The 18,986-nt window shown below is 32.9% G+C and overlaps 1 protein-coding gene and 1 long non-coding RNA gene across 3 annotated transcripts in view; one reads left to right on the top strand and one right to left on the bottom strand.

The window, feature by feature from the left end:
* Positions 1–3,016, bottom strand: part of LOC139513052 (uncharacterized) — a 29,791-nt gene extending 26,775 nt beyond the window's left edge. For both annotated transcript variants that reach the window (XR_011662377.1, XM_071301163.1), the window contains exon 1: positions 2,845–3,016. The gene's annotated coding sequence lies outside the window, so the exon portion shown is untranslated. The remainder of the gene's footprint in view (positions 1–2,844) is intronic.
* Positions 3,017–3,196: 180 nt separating this feature from the next.
* LOC139513022 (uncharacterized) lies at positions 3,197–10,298 on the top strand. The gene is made up of 4 exons (XR_011662372.1): positions 3,197–3,319; positions 7,722–7,755; positions 9,540–9,612; positions 10,023–10,298. It is a non-coding gene; the product is annotated as an uncharacterized lncRNA (long non-coding RNA).
* The last annotated feature ends 8,688 nt before the right edge of the window (positions 10,299–18,986 follow it).

The raw sequence follows: 18,986 nt of genomic DNA, 5'->3' as shown, positions 1-18,986 counted from the left end.
AAACAAACACCCTAGAGGGTCTTGTCATTAACTCTTATAGAAATGAAAAGGCTGATTATAATTATATAACATATCTGTGTTCTAATCTGAATAATTACTTAATAATCATTTAATGAGTTTGGTATATTTGTACTTTCTTTCATGTAATTGTTAAATACTTTATACCAAGGATTTGTATAGTATTACTATACAAATCCTTGTTTATACTAGCTATATTTAGTTGAAGAAAAAAAATCTCAGAGTTGTTAGAATAATTCTTTTATCAAATGTATACATTTGTACATGCATGTACATAAGACTCAAACAAGTAAACTTATTTATAATTAAAAATAGGTTTATATATATATCTTAAATGTATTGTATTTGTGTTTGATTACTGAATCCTTTATAAAATTCAGTCCAGTATCTTATATTACCCAGTATTACCCAGTAAAACCCGGGTTTTCCCAGTATTTCCCACTGGGCTGGGCAATACTCATAAAACCCGGGTTTTTGCCAACCCTGCAAGTTGACTTACGTGTACAAGTGTGTGTGTGTCATTTTTTTGAGTACATGTACCATATGAATATATAGTCAATATATTTTTTAAAGTTGACAATCTTTTTAATTGTTATTTCTCTTGTTATGTATAGATACATGTACATGTAAAGAAAATAAGTTATATGAGTATTCATTATTCTTTATTGCAAGTTGGGGATCAGCTTGTAACGTTGTGTATGTAACTATTTGTTATTTAATACACAGGATGAAAGACTTGCAGTTAAACATGTTGAAAAAAAATGCTAATTACTGCTGATTAATGTTGATGCATGGCTATTGATGATTGTACTAAATTCTGTTATATATGATTATATTATAAGAGGGGCGGAAGAATGTGAAATAACATTGCCATTTCACGACGAACATACACAGTCAGGGGACTTACTGAAATAAGTGATTTTTAAATCACTGTTCGGAGGTGTTGAAATTTGTGGGGGTTAATAAAATAATGATACTTAAAGAAGTGATTTTTGGGAAGGAAATTGAGGTATGATACTTAAACAAGTGATTTTTCTGTCCTTATCCTAGATTCAGTATACGTACAAGGTCATCACCTGAAATGACTTGGTCATCCTAGACAACACAGATAATGGTTCTGATAAGTTTAGAAACATAATTAGTCCCTGGATCATTTGTATTCTATATTTAAAGCTACAATAAGATTAAATCACTTCTTCTAGTGATTAATTTGTACTACTTAAATAGGTGATTATTAAAGACAACTCTTACTTCCAACTCTTACTTCCAACTTTTATGGAAATAATGTTACTTAAACCAGTGATTTAGAAAATCACTCGTTTAAGTAAGTCCCCTGACTGATACAATTAAAAATGTGCTTGCACTTTAGATCTTTTTACTGATTTCACAAAACACAGTGAATAACAAACCTTTTTCACGGCTGCACGTGAAATAAAAATGACAAAACATGTTGCACAATAATTACCCTTTACAACCCTCTATAATTATACCCAATAATCTTGAAAACTTGTCATGCTTGTAAGGAAAACATCATCAACATAGTTGTTAAAAATACTCATCTAATAAAAACATTCGTCAAAGGCCAACTTTTTTTTTACCATACACCTAGTCCAAATAATTATAATGTGTTGTATAGCCTTGCCAGACGTCTGTACACCTTTTTTCTTAAAAAAATTATGAATTTCATTTCATATATGACTTCACTAGTATTCCTTATAAATATATTTTTTTTATTGGGCTGGATCGACTTTAAATATGGGGTTGGATGGACGAATCCGGGTCCGTCCGCCCTGATTTCGGTTCGCCCTAGTTGCTGTTCGCCCTAGTTCCGTTTCGCCCTGAGACCGTTCGCCCTGATTTTTATTTTTTATTATAGTATTGTGTTGTGTGTATTTAATTGAATATGTTGAAGTCAGTCTACAATTTCGCCGAATATTTACGAACTATTGAGAACTAAGTTAGTATCTGTATGTAATTACGTTACTAGGAAATCACTATCACACATCCTTTTACTTTACATTTCCACATATGATTTGATCAATAAAAATGATACGTTAGGAGTACTAAAGTTATACATAAGAAAGTGTTCAAAGTTCAAAGTGTTTATTGATCTAAAATTCTTTACTGCAGCGGCTGAACGTTGTCTAGTAGGTTGTCGGACGGCTTGTACAGTTTGGCAATAACTTTGTAAAAATTTTATTTGAGAAAAATGTTATTTTCATTATTAATCCATCAAAGACAATTCATATACCAATCAGTGATATCAAAATTTCAAATTATCAGCAATCAAAATTCAATCAACAGTAATTAAAAGTAATTATAAAATAAAGTGTAACAATGCAGCCAAGAATTTTATTTCATTAATATTCTGTATTTAACTTTTAATAGATATACATAAATTTTAATATATATAAATATATATTTCTTTCATTAATGTAACGTATACATTGTACATATCATAAATGAAAATAGGGCGAACGAACCCAGGGCGAACGGATTACCAGGGCGAACAAACTCAGTGCGAACGAACCTAGGGCGAACATGTAATCAGGGCGAACGATCCCGATACCTGGATGGACATCACTCATCAGGCCGGATCAATGACTTAATTTGGGGCCAGATTGACATGATAGAAGGATTAAAGACTTATGAAACCACTTGATGGTTAAACAGACAGGCCAGTGTAATACAGCCACACACTCCCATGAAAAATTTATTGTTGTTCTGTTGCACAGACAATTCACGTCAATTGTTATGTAAAATTATGTGCAGCCCCCTTTTTTAGTTTTTAACTTCTAATTTCTTTTTCTGGCTTTAATTACTTACCTGAAATAAATTGGATGAGGAGAATTAAAAATAAAATAGTATCATTAGAAGTTATTATTCCTCGCAACTGTTTGGCAATGACCAGTACCAGTTTAGACTACATTTTTAGTTTATATAATAACACACGTTTTGTAACGATAAAGGCGCTTTAGGGGAGATAATTTTTTAGGTCGGATATACAGCATACAATTTTTTTTATTAATTATTTAATTTACTCATTTAAATATATTTGTGACATATCTTCCTGAATCAAAGATGAATTTACTTTATATTTTCTTATTGTTTTCAAGAGTATTTAAATGTATATAATTTTTTTTAATAAGAAACAAAGTATGATAAATTCTATGGCGTGTATCTATTTGTAAGACAAACTGGTTTAATTACTATAGGTACCAGATACTGTTATGAAAAATTCTGATTTAGACTGTTAGAGGTCAACAAATACAAATGAAATGCCTATCAGATCATTATTAAGGTATATTTTATCATGATATCATTGTTCATTTTTATTTTAAGATTTCATATTCGTTAAAAATATACAGAAAAGATTGTGTCCCATAAGTCAGTGCATAATCCTATTTTGCAACAACCCCTTTCCCCTTTTATTAGTTTTAAAAATCCCAAATAAGGCACTGCCCCTTAGGTTTTTTTGCTGTTGCAAGTAAAGATTAAAAAAAACATCACCTAATTTTTAACTCCAAATTAGGGAAAATTATCATCAGTCTGGGGCTGCTGGATAACTCGGACTAAAACAAAATCGGCCTATTCTCAGATCCGGACATCCTGGCATTTAAATTTTTCAAGGGGTGATGCAGATAGGATTCCTCTAGATTTTTCATCTATTTGAAGGTGTTAACTGATTATTTATATTGCTGATTATTTTTTAACCAGAGGATATAGTATGATAAAAATCAAAATGGAGATATTATATAGTGTCTTTAACAATATTAAGTCGGTAAAATTACTAGATTCAACTGGTGTTGATATATATCAATTAAATTAATTTACATTGAAGTCTATGGAAAATCTAGAGGATTCTCATCCGCATCACCTCTCAGAATCGGACTATACAGTAACAAACTCGGACTGGAACAAACTCGGCCTACCATTATTTATATGCAGAAATATATTGAACAAACTCGGACTACGATTAGTAGATTGTTTTTTTTTACTTTAACAAAAAAAAAAACTTTAACCCAAATTGCAACGAGTACCCAAATTGCACCTATTTAGCAAAAATAGCAGCAGATATCTTACAAGATCTCCTAGAGACTAAACAATTTGTATTTTTATGTTTTGATACTATACATGTCTTTCAAAATAGGTAAATATATTTAGATATACACAAAACGTTCACAGTATTTATCAATAGATAAAGTGTTTACTGAAAAAGCAAAATGTACTGAAACGTCGCCATGCGACGTCATCAAAACGTCATCTTTTTGAAATTAGAAAATACAATATGTTTCAAGTATTCATTTCTTAAAAAAAGAAGAGTAAGCATGGACAAATATCCAATTGTTCAAAATATTTGAAAAAAATTAACAAAAGCTCTGTTATTCGACTTTTGACGATGCGAGTTTAAGCATGGATGCAATTTGGGTACTCCTCATTACAGAATCATTGATGGTTTGGAGGTTAGTTCAGACCAATTTTTCTATGATTCCATATAAATTGAAAATCAAATTGGTGTACCTATATAGTAAAGAACGATACGGCTACAAAATAAACACAAAATTGAAACTTTTGTCTTAATCATAAAAAAACGTAGTTGAAAAAACTGTCAAAATAGGTGCAATTTGGGTACCGTCACGTTATACATTAAAATTATATACTTTAACAACAAAAAAACGCTTTATATATTAAAATTATATTAAAATTATATACGAATTTATGAGATTATAATAAATATTTAAAAAAAAAACAATATATAGAAATGTATTAAATATTTGTTATATGAGTTGATTTGATATGTTTAAACAAGTTGCTTTCTTTAAAACAAGAAATGCAATCGTAAACCCAAATGCTTGTTTGGCATTAAATATAAGATAATTGTTTAATAAATATGTATTGTTTCAGTTATTATTTTTGTGGTATAAGAATTAGAAACTGACATCGATAATCATTGTTCAATATGGGTGATATATATTCTTGTTAAAGGAATCATTGACCGCGTCCAAGGAATTTTTTTCTCCTTTCTCCCGAAAGACAACATGCTAAGTCACCCACTGGATGTTCCATTCTAAGGTGCTGGATTTTCTTTTGATAAGAGTTAGTTTTAAGACTAAAATTCAAATGAAAATGTGAAGAAATTTAATCAATTAATGATTATTTGTGTTTAAGAAATGCAATACATGAACCTGTGAAATAGCTGTTTTATTGAAATTTGATTATGTTCATGGTTATTTGAATAATGGCTTGATATTGATCATTATCAAGATCCTTACACCTGTGTCATCAGTACATGTGCCAGTTGTTTGTTTAACTTATGGTGATTAAAAAGGTGTCAACGATACACGTGACATAATGTCATAATCAATTAAGATATGCATATAATAAAAAATTATTTTCAGAGAGGGACATTATTACAAATAATTATACTGAAAAGACAAATCAGTGGTGAATTTTCATATTAAAAAGAAGTTTTTTGTACTTTTTATTTATATATAGATATCTATCATGTTAACATATTTTTGTTTATCCCCTTCAAAAAATTTTAAAATAAATTATTTAATTAATTGTAGGTAAATTAAAAAAAAATTAATTCCCAATAGCAGCAACGACCAAAATTATACTTATATATGTCTTATATTCTTCTAGTAGTCCGAGTTTGGTATAGTCTGAGTTTGTTATAGTCCGATTTTTGGAGGCCGATTATGTGTAAGGCCGAGTTTGTTATAGTCCGATTTTGTTATAGGCCGAGATATCAGGGATTCAGTCAGGGGACTTACTTAAATGAGTGATTTTCTAAATCACTGATTCAAGTAACATTATTTCCATAAAGGTTGAAAGTAAGAGTTGTCTTTCTTTAATAATCACCTATTTAGGCAGTACAAAATAATCACTAGAAGAAGTGATTTAATTTTACTGTAGCTTTAACAATGTTTAAATATAGAATACTAATGATCCAGGGACTAATTTTGTTTCTAAACTTATCTGAACCAACATCTGTGTTGTCTAGGATGACCAGGTCATTTCAGGTGAAGACCTTGTACTGAATCTAGGATAATGACATAAAAATCATACCTCAATTTCCTTCCCAAAAATCACTTCTTTAAGTATCATTATTTTAATAACCCCACTAATTTCAACACCCCCGAACAGTGAAATTTTTATCGCGATCAGTAGAATTTTATTACATTAGAATCTGAAAGATTAAACCTTAAACTTTACAGGAAAAATACTCCCACTGCTGGGAAAAATCTGTTAAGAAAGTATCAGATCATTATGTAAAGCCATTATTATAGCATTTTTTCAACTAAAATAGAATTTGCAGCTAAATGATAGCATCAAAGGCATAAACCTTGATACTTAAAAGAGGCAAAACATTCATTTTTTTTAATTTTACTAATGAAAAGATATTTTTTAAACCTATGTGTTTAAAATTTTGGTAAAACTACAAAATCACAATTTGTGACAAAACTTTGAATTTGCTACTAAAATAAGTGATTTAAAAATCACTTATTTAAGTAAGTCCCCTGACTGATCATACAATGTATTTGAAACAACTCTTCTAAAAGTCTGAAAACAGGGGATATCCCACTTTTTCTGACTTGGCCCAATCTTAGAAAAGGGATTTTCACTCTCCCATCCACAACTGAGGTTTGTAATTGGGGTACCTTCATAACTAATGACATTGTAACCGGAGAGCATGAATTTCATTACAAAATTGCTTTGCTCCACCTAGTCCAAATTTTTAATTTTTGCTTTGACGCCTTCCTGCGTCGATGTAAGGCTTCAAAGAAAAAAAATATAATAGCCTTTCATGATGTCATGATTATTTGGACTAGTCTCCACCATGACTCGAACCCGGGACCTCTGTGTTACAAGGGAGCGTGTTAACCGTCTGAGCTTACTTCCTTAGCTCAACAGCTTACGGCTGACTAGATATCTAACACACATTCAAAGAGAAGCAATCCCGTCACACTTCCCCACCTCAAGAGTCATCATACCATTTTGGCTCTCACACAAACATACCATAGCTAGAATTCCGCTCTAAGCACCATGGGTTTTTAGTTGGGCTTCAAAGTAACCAGAGAGCATGAATTTCATTACAAAATTGCTTGTCTCCACTGTATCTGGAACCCGGGACTTCTGTATTACAAGGCAGCGTGTTAACGGACTGAGCTAAAGAAGTTTTACCTTATCAGAACCGCTTACAGCTGACTAAGTATCTAACACATGTTCAAAGGAAAGCAATCCCGTCAGTGTCACAACATGAATAACATTAAAAGTTATTGCAAAATGATGTTAACATATAATTTATTATACCAAATGTTCTGCTATTATATATTGTCTTTAAAATTTTAGATGGAAAGTTATAAACTATGCATCATGTACACAACAACATTGCAGCTAGAAAAACAACAAAAGTTAAGCAAGCTGTATCTTTTATTATAACAATTTCTGATGTCATTACAGAGAACTTTAGCATTGTATTCAAAATTATTGATGTAAATTCACTTCATTGTCCTTAAAATTAATGATTTTGATTGTTATGCAGGAGAGGGTGTTATTCAAAAATTTCACACATGGCCATGTGATACTATACATGGTATAGGGTAAGTTATCTCCATTTAATTAGCGAATCAAAATCTGTCATTTTAACCTGAAGTATAATAATATTGAATAATAATTATCCTTATTCTCTTTTCCAGATATTTGCTGAATAATGAACAAATGATTCAAAAAGTAAGTGCTTAATATTTTCTCTGATATAGTGTTTATCATGATTTTTATGGCCCACTTATAATTAATGGCATTGTATTTCGGTCTGCGCGTCAATTCATTCGTCAGTTTGATTGTATGTCTGTCTTGCTTAAGTTTAAAAGTTTTTGGTCAAGGTAGTTTTTGATGAAGTTGAAGTCCAATCAGCTTGAAACTTTAAGTATACATGTACATGTTCCCTATGATATGATCTTTCTAATTTTAATGTCAAATTAGAGTTTTCTCTAAGAGTTATGCCCTAGGAATTAGGAATTTTGGCAATAATATACTACTGTAACAGGTTGCCATCTCAACTCCTCTGAAATCACACAACAGATTTCATGAAACTTTGTAGATAACAAGGACATACATGTATGAGCTGGCTAATTTGGTGTTTTTTGCTACTTAGAAATGAATTTTAGAAGTTTGAGACCCTAATGCTAATATGTGAGGCAAAATACACAAATATTGATATGGATGTGTGATAAACATTTGATTGATGTAATTTGCATGCTTTGGTAGATTGATAATCATTCTCAATTTTATAATTTAAGAGACCAAAAAAGATGTTTTGTCATACCTTCTCCCAAAATCATTCACACACATTGATAGGTTATAATGTAATGTAATTTGAAAAGTTTGAATATAGTTTTTATGATCACTCACAAAACATAAATTTATATATATAAAATTGAGAATGGAAATGGGGAATGTGTCAAAGAGACAACAACCCGCCCAAATAAAAAACAACAGCAGAGGGTCACCAACAGGTCTTCAATGTAGCGAGAAATTCCCGCACCCGGAGGCGTCCTTCAGCTGGCCCCTAAACAAATATATACTAGTCCAGTGATAATGAACGCCATACTAATTTCCAAATTGTACACAAGAAACTAAAATTAAAATAATACAAGACTAACAAAGGCCAGAGGCTCCTGACTTGGGACAGGCGCAAAAATGCGGCGGGGTTAAACATGTTTGTGAGATCTCAACCCTCCCCCTATACCTCTAACCAATGTAGTAAAGTAAACGCATAACAAAACGCACATTAAAATTCAGTTCAAGAGAAATCCGAGTCTGATGTCAGAAGATGTAACCAAAGAAAATAAACAAAATGACAATAATACATAAATAACAACAGACTACTAGCAGTTAACTGACATGCCAGCTCCAGACTTCAACTAAACTGACTGAAAGATTATGATTTCATCATATGAACATCAGGCACAATCCTTCCCGTTAGGGGTTTAGTATCATACCATCATAACATATATGAGAAGAACATAACCCGTGTCATGCCAACAACTGTTTTTAGAATAAATGTGTTTAGTTCCGATGCAAAGACCTTATCAATGACTCAATATTAACGCCAAAATATGCAATCTTTAATGACTTGACAACAGTATCGTAATTATATCCCTTCTTAATAAGTCTATTCAAAGGTTTTGTAAGTTTCTGAGGTGAATACTGACACCTTTGTGCTTTATAAAGAATATTACCATAAAAAATTGGATGTGAAATACCTGAACGTATTAAAAGTCTGCATGTTGAGCTATATTTACGAATAATGTCTTTATACCGATGATAAAATTTAGTAAATGTTTTGACTAGTTTGTGATATCGAAAACCCTGGTGTAATAATTTTTCAGTAATACATAAATTAGCAGTTCTCGCTCGGACACACATGTTGCATGTTGCATCAGTTTTATTTTCTAAAAAGGGGTAAATTACAAATGTACTATAACAACTTTATGCTCAATCTTTTTTATCAGTTAGCTGACAGTAAGCCAGTAAGAAGAGCAGCCCAACTTACAGTGTTTGTTAGTCAGAAAGCAAAAGAATCAGGTATTTATATGATTTAACTTTATGCCAGACAGATAAGAATTTCAGTTATGCCTACCTAAAGGAAGTTATGGAAATTGGATTAGAAAAAAATGGTTAGCAATGTGTTTCTACAAATGGTGGGTTAGTCAAGGTCAGGGGAACCCTTACCAAATTGTTGAAACTGGATGTCCCAAAAAGTGTTTTTTTCTGTATATTGGAGCTCTGGATAAAACATTGGTACAATGTAACAATTTTTTAATTCTATATAGCTGACTTATGTGCCCTTTCTAGCAGCATATGTTGTTTCCTTGTTAATAATTTAATCAAATAAATTGAAGTCATATCTTTTCACTGCACATATGATTTCGGTTTTACTTATGTTTTGTATTTTCAACAACATGTTTTAATTGTGTGTGTATTTTTTTTAACAGGGTTTGACAGTGTTAGTAAATTTTCAGAGGGATTTAAACAAGGGGAGACAAATGCATCAAAACCAGTTCGTAGAAGGAAATGATAACAGCGTGGAGAATAATGCTGGATGGACAAATTGCATTTGCTGAAGACATGAACTCCATCAATTAATTTATAACCTTTGAGCCTAACATTTCTATACAATGTACTTTTAATGATCATGATGCCAAACTGTGGCTATTTATTTTAATATTATTTCTGTTGAACTGTGATTTTCAATAAAGATACGGATGGTGTTGTATTTGTAGAAAGGCCATTTTTCCTATAGTAATCACTTAGTATATGTCCCTGTGCTTCACACAAACATGTACAAGTGAACATGTCTGTTTTTAAGTCTGTTGCATTCAACTGATGTCTGCTCTGTATTTGTTTGTAATGCTATTACTTGATATATGTCCTGGATTTAAACAAAGGCCATTAAATAAACCTATGGCTTTCACTTGGTGTCTCATATATTTAAATTTCATTCACTTGGTTTTTTACCTGTATTTGAACAAAAGTAATGTAACCTTTTGCCACTATTGAGTATATTTCCTGTATTTGTACTTGAGTCATGTTATCTATTGATTATTTTTTATTGCTGTCACTTTATATAATTTAGTCCTGTATATATGTTCAAATGTCAAGCACCTTTTGCTATCAGTTGATATATATCTTGTATTTGTAATAAGACCTAGTTACCTTTGGTATGACTTGGAAACTGACCGGTTTTTTAGCTCACCTGGCCCAAAGGGCCAAGTGAGCTTTTCTCATCACTTTGCATCAGGCGTTGTCCGTCGTCCGTTGTCGTTAGCTTTTACAAAAATCTTCTCCTCTGAAACTACTGGGCCAAATTAAACTAAACTTGGCCATAATCATTCAAGATTTCAAGATTTCAAGATTTTATTGGGGTATCTTGTTAAAAAAATGTGTGGCGTGACCCGGCCAACCAACCAAGATGGCCGCCATGGCTAAAAATAGAACATAGGGGTAAAATGTAAAACCAAAGCATTTAGAGCAAATCTGACATGGGGGTTAAATTGTTTAGCAGGTCAAGATCTAGCTGCCCTGAAATTTTCAGACAAATCGGACAACCCGTTGTTGGGTTGCTGCCCTGGAATTGGCAATTTTAAGGAAATTATACCGTTTTTGGGCTATTATCTTGAATATTATTATAGATAGAGGTAATCAGTAAACAGCAATAATGTTCAGCAAAGTAAGATTTACAAATAAGTCAACATGACCGAAATGGTCAATTGACCCCTTTAGGAGTAATTGCCCTTAATAGTCAATTTTCCATTATAGTCAATTTTTAACCATTTTTCGTAAATCTCAGTTATCTATTACAAAAATCTTCTCCTCTGAAACTACTGGGCCAAATTAATCCAAACTTGGCCACAATCATGTTTGGGGTATGTTGTTTACAAAAAGTGTGACCTGACCCGGCCAACCAACCAAGATGGCCGCCATGGCTAAAAATAGAACATAGGGGTGAAATGTAGATTTTGGCTTATATCTCTGAAACCAAAGCATTTAGAGCAAATCTGACAGGGGTTAAATTGTTTATCAGGTCAAGATCTATCTGCCCTGCAATTTTCAGACGAATTGGACAACCCGTTGTTGGGTTGCTGCCCCCGAATTAGTAATTTTAAGGAAATTTTGCAGATTTTGGGCTATTATCTTGAATATTATTGCGAAGAAAAAAGGGTTTGAATTACCCGATATATAGCCATTAACATGTTTGATGATGGCACAGAGATTTCATGTATTTGTCCACCAGAAGCAACGAAACAACAGCGAAAAAACACAATTATCCATGAGACAAACTTACTGGTGTAAAGTAAGCCGTCGATAACAGCCGGTGCTGATATTTAAGAGTACAGCAATGTTCGTATAGATGATTAAAGGCAAATGTAGGATCCTTGAATTTTGTGTTCGTAAAAAAGGCGAAGAAATATTTACATACATGGCAGTGTTAACAAAATCTATAAGTATTTTTGTTGGTCACATTTCAGTATATGGGACTTCCAAACTGTTCCCTTTTTTTGAAGGTAGTGAAGTCAGCAACTGTAGTTTAAGTTTGTTCTTTTTTAACGGGCTCGGACATTTGCCAAACTGAATAAAATCATTACAGCTGATTTCTTAAATCTGCAATATGTATGTGCGACAAGGTGGAAAATTGTGAAAATTGCAGCGTTGGATTTATAATAAAAAAGAAGATGTGGTATGATTGCCAATGAGACAGCTGTCCACAAGAGACCAAAATGACACAGAAATTAACATTTATAGATCACCGTACGGCCTTCAACAATAAGCAAAGCCCATACCGCAAAGTCATCTATAAAAGTCCCTGATATGACAATGTAAAACAATTCAAACGAGAAAACTAACGGCCTTAATTATATTAAAAAAAATGAACGAAAAACAAATATGTAACACATAAACAAACGACAACCACTGAAATACAGGCTCCTAGTATACAATATATTTTTTTTTGATGGTATAGATTTCTTGTCCTTTTATATATTTAATTGGGCTGGTTTTTGTTTTGTTTTTTTTGTTTTTTTGATTGTTTTACACAAGTAATTTATGGGTCATTAATATCATAGCTTACTTTTCAGCATTGGACCTATGACTGCTTACTTTACTAAATTATGTCTTTGTTGGAAAGATGTCTCATTTGGCACTCATACCTCATCTTCTTATTTCTATATACAAAGCACGTTTTAAAAAAAAATAAAAGGTAATATGGCACCCACTATGATCCAGAGACTTAATATTGGAGATATTTTACATATGTCAACAGGACAGCAGCTGAACGATAAAAAAAAACCTCAGTGGCGGATCCAGGGGGGCGGGGGTTCCGGGGGTCCGATGGACCCCTTTTTTTGGACGATCAGTGCATTTGGATGGGGACATGTAGTTGGAACTCTATCCCCTTTTGTCCGGGGTTAGGACCCCCTTTTTTAAATGGCTGGACCCGGCCCTGCCGCTTTCATAACACTTCTTTTTAGCATACTGAATATTATGATGTTCTTACTATTAGTTCAGGTCCTGATAAAAAAAACCACAATCAGTACAGAAAGAAGTGTTTCAATGAATGTTTCGTGTTTTTCTAGGCAGAAATGATTTTGCAATGACATTATACAGGTTTAAAAGAGCTCAAATGATTTTCTTACTGGACAGTGGTCACTTCATTGGATATTTCACTGTGACATGTCGTGAAATCAATGCAGGTTCAATTCATAACAATGCACAAAACCGGTTCAACTACTTTTGCAAGGCGAACAAGAATGTGTCCTCAGTACACGAATGCCCCACTCGCACAATCATTTTCTATGTTCAGTGGACCGTGAAATTGGGGTAAAATCTCTAATTTGTATGGTGGCCGGTTAAGGCCATTTCGCGTTTTCGCGTTTTCGCCCATCATATTATATAGGGCGAAAACGCGAAAACGCGAAATCGCGAAGTCGAAAACGCGAAAACGCGAAGTCGAAAACGCGAAAACGCGAAATATTTTTTCTTTCCGATTTCGCGTTTTCGACTTCGCGTTTTCGCGTTTTCGACTTCGCGTTTTCGCGTTTTCGACTTCGCGATTTCGCCTTTTCGCCTTTTCGCGTTTTCGCCTTTTCGCGTTTTCGCCTTTTCGCCTTTTCGCGTTTTCGCGTTTTCGCGATTTCGCGTTTTCGCCTTTTCGCGATTTCGTGTTTTATATACCAATACATATTCTTAGTATTTGACTTTATTTCATAATCTATTTTGTTCAATTCAATATTTTATCATAAATATTTGTTGTTTTTTAAGGTGTTTCGGTTAAGGTTTAACTACCAAGGCTTTTCCTCATCAGGTATCCCAAGCCTCTAACTAATAAAATAATCAGTTTCAAAGTAAAGTTCAAAGCATCCATACGCATAGAATTTAAAAATTCTGCATACCGGGATACGACACCTGGTAACTTTGTATTGATGTATTGTATTCTAAATTAAATCAGTTTATGATTTGATATAACCATTGTCTTTTATGTTGTGATTTATCCTATAACTTGGTTTATCCTATAACTTGGAGGATGTAAGTAGATCCTTCAAGTTTTTGTGTCTTTTATATGCTATGATCGGAGGTTTTGGAAACATGGTTTTTGTGCTATCATTTTGTTCAATTAGGTGCCAATGTTTTTTAATTGCTTTATTTAGTCCATTGAAGGAAGGATTAAATTTGGTGGCTAAAACAAATGGAGGCATTGCTCTTTTGTTTTTAAGCTTGTACCTTAGACAATCTTTTCTTTCCTTATGAAGTGCATTTGTTATAATGGGGTTGATATCTTTTTCCGAGTATCCCCTTTGGAGAAGTTTTGTTTTAAAAGTTTCAATTTCTTTTAGTGTATCTTTTTTGTTATTTGATGATCTCATAAAACGCAATATTTCCGCAGTAATAAATCCATTGAACACCGATGATGGGTGAGCTGACGTTCGTTCAAGATACTGAAAGTTATCAGTAGGTTTACGGTATAGTTTTACGTCTAATATATTATGATTAAGGAATCTGTTTCCTTTAAAAATTGTGACGTCAAGGAATTGAATGCTAGATTGTGATATTTCATGCGTAAATTTTATCAACGGGTGTATATTATTAGCAATGTTAAATAATTCAGTAAGATTATCTTGACTAGAATTAAAAAGAATGAATCCATCATCTCTGTATATAGATAACAGTGCTAAGTTATCTTTAAAAGGAAATATATCAAGAATATTCGTTATAATCTCGAACATTCTTAAATCAGCCAGGGATGGGCTCATTGGGGCTCCCATTGGGATTCCACATGTCTGTCTGAATATCAAGTTATTAAATTCAAATTCATTATTGCATAGAATGAATTGAAGTATTCGTAAGAAGTCCTTTTTTGGTGGTAGAGGTATTTCATGTTTATTACGACATATTTTGTACCATGCTCTGTCAACTGCTTGCAGTATTTCATCGTGAGTTAAGGAATTGTACATACTAGTAATATCAAAAGTGCACATAATTATGTCATCCGGTGCCCTTATTTGTTCTATTTTGTTGATAAATGAGGTCGTGTCCTGTGTATAAGTCCATAATTGGCTAACTACCGGTTTTAGGAAGTGGTCTATAAATTGACCAATTTTTTTCAATTGGACTATTGCATAATGATACAATTGGTCTCCCAGGAATATCTATATTTTTAAGGAAATCTTTGTTAGTTTTGATTTTTTCTCTGTCTTCATGGTTAATTTTGTGAATTTTTGGCAACATATAGAGTCGTCCCACTCGTATATTGGCATTATTGGCTAGGTATTTATATGTTATATCGTCGATATATTCTTTCTTGTGTAGTTGTTTGATCATTTTTTGAATAGTTTCGGATATTTTGTTCGTATTAAATTCATGAATTTGCTCATAGCATATACTGTTGTTCAGGAAATTCAGTGTTTGTTTAATATATAGATTTTTATCCAGAACAACAGTAGATGAATTTTTGTCAGCTTTCTTAATAATTATATTATTATTTGAACGTAAGGTTTTGAGTGCCGCTCTCTCATGTTTAGAAAGATTATTTCTAACTTTGTTTATTTTAAGTCTGCATATTTCCATCTTTGTGGCAAATAGATAATTTTCTATTGTGTTGTTTGCTAAAGAGGGTTTAAATCCCGATTTGATTCTAAAAGGATGATTGGTGTCCGCATTAGTTTTATCACTAAAGTGATATTTGCATCGCATTTTTCTACCTAGTTCGTCAAAATCTCGTAAGAGATTTTGTTTAATGTATTTTACATCAGGACTGGGAATAAATTTTAATCCCTTTGCAAGAACTAATATTTCATAGTTTGTGAGATTCTCACGTGAAAACACTTCTATATAGTTTAAAGCTTTTTTTACATTTTCATGAAAGTGTTTTGTGCGTTTAAGATGGCCTTTGTTATTATTATGTATACGGAGTTTACTTTTGTATTTTATTAATCGTTTTTTCTTATCCCTTTTTCTGAGAGATCTTTTTCTATTACTCATAGTAATTTATTTGTATAAATTTGTTTTGTGACAAAACTATTTTGTTTGTTTGTATAATTATTTCAACTCTAATTGAGAGATGAAATGAATATATATGAACTTCAACTCTATTTGAGAGATGAAATGTATTTTATTAATTCTACTCTATTTGAGAGATGAATTGATTTGTATTTTGTTTAAATCTATTTCAAAAATTATACATTGTATATGTAAACTCTGTTGAAGTGTTTGTTCACTTGTATCCCGGTATGCAGAATTTTTAAATTCTGTGCGTATGGATGCTTTGAACTTTACTTTGAAACTGATTATTTTATTAGTTAGAGGCTTGGGATACCTGATGAGGAAAAGCCTTGTTAGTTAAACCTTAACCGAAACACCTTAAAAAACAACAAATATTTATGATAAAATATTAAATTGAACAAAATAGATTATGAAATAAAGTCAAATACTAAGAATATGTGTTGGTATATAAAACACGAAATCGCGAAAAGGCGAAAACGCGAAAACGCGAAAACGCGAAATCGCGAAATCGCGAAAACGCGAAAACGCGAAAACGCGAAATCGCGAAAACGCGAAAACGCGAAAACGCGAAATCGCGAAAACGCGAAAAGGCGAAAACGCGAAATCGCGAAGTCGAAAACGCGAAAACGCGAAAACGCGAAGTCGAAAACGCGAAAACGCGAAGTCGAAAACGCGAAATCGGAAAGAAAAAATATTTCGCGTTTTCGCGTTTTCGACTTCGCGTTTTCGCGTTTTCGACTTCGCGTTTTCGCGTTTTCGACTTCGCGATTTCGCGTTTTCGCGTTTTCGCCCTATATAATATGATGGGCGAAAACGCGAAAACGCGAAAACGCGAAATGGCCTTAACCGGCCACCATAAATTTGGCATTAAAATTAGAAAGATCATATCATAGGGAACATGTGTACCAAGTTTGAAGTCGATTGGCAGGGCCGTAACTACATTGAGGCAAATGAGGCAAATGCCTCATGTTGGAAATTACCAAAAAAAAAAAAAAAAAAAAAAGAACTGAAACAAGATTGTCTTCATATCAACCTGAATTGTATTCACGGAAAGTTTCTTGCAATAGTCTGCAAATAGTCAAAAAATAACATAAGGACCTAAGAGCTACGGCAGCTAGCAAGAAGCACGTTCTCTTTACTCTCTGATGTCACCCCTGCATGTTTTTCGTGATTCATGTTTCTATTTTACTTTTAGTTTTCATAGTTGATGGTCTTTTGTTTGTACTTCTGTGTCCCGGGTTTGTCTTTTGTTCATTTATTGTCCTACTTTATAACTATAGTCTGCAGAGTGTTGATTTTCATTTGTAAAGTATTGTTTTGCAATGTTGCATGTCCACCGATGTCCAGACATTGTACGAGAAAATATTTTATTAATAAGAATATACGATGCTACTGGACATAGAAAAAAATTTTCGTTTCTGCATGGAGAATTGAACTTGATCATGTTGATATCAAAGAATACAAAACTGGCCCTTTTTTTTTTTAGATAAAACTAGGTAACTGACATGGTTTAGATTAAAGTAAGACCACCAATTTCCCGGTATCAAATCATCTTTAAAAAAACGTCAATGTATTGCCATATGACCTTTTACATTGAAGGGTTAAACTTGCATGAACACGTGACCCTTCAACTCAAAATAAAAGAATATGGAGTAAACGTCACGTGCACAGGACCTTATCTCACACAAAGTCAATGCATAGAAAAAATACAAATGACCAATGGCCAAAGTTTTTTTCCTGTCCTTCATCTTGATAGTTGATGGATCATTAATACCGTAAAACAAGGTCAAGATGGTCCTTAGTGTCGACTTAAGCAGTACTAGTACTTTAACTGTATAACACTGCACTGTCACTATATTTAAATCTAGTCACAAAAAAATCACCAAAGTCTGAATTACTGAGCACAATACAAGACAAGAGCAGACAGACATAATGATAATGAGAATTTCGGTTTTTGCTTTATCCTACATATCGGTCTACTTTTAATGTTGTCCCCGTAAAACCTAAAAGCCTTAAATTACAATGAATCTATGTTTTTGCTTTGAGACAAGAATATTGTCGAAAGAAATAGCTAAAAATTAATTGCGTTTCAATGTAAGAAAGAGTCCTGGAAACGTTTAGAATACACGATTTTGCGTAATTTTTCTCAGAGTGTCTGGGCTCTTTGAGCAGCCCCCAGACCCCTCGCCAAAATGTTGTATATTTTGCCTCAATATTAAAAGAAGCTAGTTACGGCCCTGGTTTTTCAAGGCCATATTGGCCTTGTGTTTTGGAAATTACTATATATATATATATGCAAATATATTCTGACGTCAGAAAATCTAGAGTTCTCGACCTGTTTAATAAACATATAATATACGTTCTTGCTCCAGGGTTTGTTTAGGAAATTATCCGCATGCGTATAGTTTTCTTGACTTCAAGGGGTTTTCGATTGAATGGTTGCTCTGGATTCCCCACTCAATTAATTAATGTTTAACTCATGGGATCTTTTCTATGTATGTCTGCTATTGAAGGTTGCTGTTGCATAATTTTAAATCATATGCATCATTTAAATTAAAATAAATATGGTCCACATCGTAGAACACCCCTTCAGGCGAAATGGAGTCTTCCATATTATCGTTTCGAGTTGTCTCCAGTGGCGTAGCTGGGTCATTTTTACGTGTACGCCCGAACCTTGGCGAGGGATAGGAGGGGGCTAACAGCTCAATGTTAAAGCACCTGCTGGTAGTGGGTTCGAAAGGGACGAAGCCCCCGAAAGCTATCGAGAATGAGATACCATAATGATTCATGTCAGTAAAAAATCATTGATAGCAACATACTTTTTAATCTAAATGGTTTATTTGTTTTGGTTAAATTTTGTAATATGTTAAAATTGAGAATGGAAATGGGGAATGTGCCAAAGA

This window comes from Mytilus edulis, chromosome 2 (assembly GCF_963676685.1).
Source record: "Mytilus edulis chromosome 2, xbMytEdul2.2, whole genome shotgun sequence".
In the NCBI taxonomy this organism is placed as follows: Eukaryota; Metazoa; Mollusca; class Bivalvia; order Mytilida; family Mytilidae; genus Mytilus; species Mytilus edulis.
Note: the sequence above shows the minus strand (reverse complement) of the source record. Positions and strands in the feature narration are given on the sequence as shown.